General features: G+C 51.9%; 1 protein-coding gene across 1 annotated transcript in view; it reads right to left on the bottom strand.

Moving 5' to 3' along the window:
• The window catches only part of FRMD4A (FERM domain containing 4A), a 306,388-nt gene that overhangs the window by 47,842 nt on the left and 256,519 nt on the right, over positions 1–2,027 (bottom strand). The window lies entirely within an intron of this gene.

The following is a 2,027-nucleotide window of genomic DNA, read 5'->3' as shown; positions in this document are numbered from 1 at the left end:
GTGGATTCAGCAGGAAAGTTTTCTTTTGATTCATCTCCTAGCCCATGGGACTGATTATTAATGTCAAGCTGTTGGCGGTAACAGAGAGGAATTGCTTTCCAGTCTTGAAGATGCCTGGATCTCGGTATCTTTTCCCTTTTTTTTTGCCCCTGCCGCCAAAAAACTGGGGATCCCCGTTCCTGCACCAGGGATCGAACCCACACTCCCTGCAGTGGAAGCGCAGAGTCTTAACCACTGGACTGCCAGGGAAGTCCCTGGATCTCATTTCTGATGGTTGAATGATGTCAGCTCCATGTTAGATGCTTTGGGGCTCCTGTTCACCACCTCCTCTCTACCTGCTATTACGTTTGTATCCTTGGCGGCTGCCAGAGACAAAGGGCCCGAGCAGATGGACCAGGACACAGGTGTAAAAGTGGGGAGACCGAGGTTCCTTGACCTTGAGTTGCACACCCACCTCAGGCTTTTATCTCTTCTTCAGCAAGAAGAGTGGCTCTCAAAGTGTGGTCCCCAGACCAGCATCAACATCACTGGGAAGCTTGTCAGAACTTGCTAGAAATGCTAATTCCCAGGCTCACCCCAGACCTACAGATCACACACTCCGGGGCCGGAGCCCAGCTATCTGAGTTTGAACGAACCCTCCAAGGGGTTCCGATGCACTTGGAGGGCAGGGAACCCCCGAGCTGGAAGAATCTATTCTCCTGGGTATAACATGCCACATTCAGAACGAACATAGATTTCCAAGGGGATATGAAACCACAGCAGGGATGCACCCACCGCTCACTGAGGCTGAAGGAAGAGGCAGGCTCATCTGTGGCTGGATTAGGAGGACAGTGGACAGATTAAATCCAGGCTCGGATCTGAGACTCTGGGCTTTAACGGGGGATAGGGATGTCTAGGGGACAATCACAGGGCTGACTCTGGCCCTGCCCTTCGTCATTCTGCAGGGGACAGGAAGTGGCTGGAATTCGAGGCAGGGGTCTTGGACTTTGAATGGCATTCTCTTTACTACAGCACTGTCCACGGTCTTCACTGTAAACCTCTATGCCTCAGAAACAATGATTACTTGGCCCATTGTATTGATGGAAACTTTTTAAGGATCCAGGACAGCGAGAGGTTTACGGTGAACCTTAACGGTGATCTGGCAGAGGCAGAAACGACTTTGTGGAGCCTGCAACCTACATAATTTTGGTGGCTCCATTTAAGAAAAAGAATGCAAAATGTATTACGTTCACAGATTTTATAAAACGCCTGGCCCCGTGCACACATGACCTGGGTCCTCCCAGGACCTTAGAAAGGCCTGTCCATCTTCACCCTCGCCCTTCAGGTCTGAAGGTTTTCCCTGGCTCTGATTGGACTCCACCAGCCCAGAAGCTAACTAGGCAGCTTTCGGCTTTCCCCACCCCTCTCCTGTCTTTTTCCGTTATTTTATTTTGTTACCGTCTGCAGTCACCACGTGTACAGAGATGACCCTGGAAGATGAGGTAGGCCAAAGACTTCCTGCTTTACTCTCTGGCTCAGAGGCAAGGAAGTATGTACTGGCTCCAAGAATAATCAGGCCTTGACCACGTGGCCTGGGGAGTGAACTGCGTTATACTTTTCTAACTTTTCCAGACAATTTTTGCCTCCCTCTCGCTCCCTGCCCAACTCAAAACTGCCCCCCTTCCTGTCACTCCAGCCAATGGCATCCCTCCTCCTGAAGTCCAGCCCCATCTCAAACCTCGGGGCATTTTTGCCCCTCCCAACACCTCAAGACAAATGACTGGCCCAGGGCCCCGCAGAAACAGAGGGCAACCAGATCCCCTGACCCCCCCTTTCAAAGCGCACCAGACCACACTCTGCGACACGTCTCTCCTTTCCAAACGATCAAGGGTGTTCTGTACTTTGGAAAGCCTCGAGAAGTCCCGCTGGGAACAGAATGTAGGTCACTCAGCAAGCACCACGAGCCTGACCTTCAGCCCCTCCTCGTATAATTCTTCTTGAGTGACACACAGGCAGCCTGCGCCGTGCGTCCTTGGAGCCGGCATTCC

The sequence above is a fragment of the Lipotes vexillifer genome, unplaced genomic scaffold, assembly GCF_000442215.2.
Source record: "Lipotes vexillifer unplaced genomic scaffold, Lipotes_vexillifer_v1.1 scaffold534, whole genome shotgun sequence".
Lineage (NCBI taxonomy): Eukaryota > Metazoa > Chordata > Mammalia > Artiodactyla > Lipotidae > Lipotes > Lipotes vexillifer.
The sequence above is the reverse complement of the archived record's forward strand: the minus strand, read 5'-3'. Positions and strand labels throughout refer to the sequence as shown.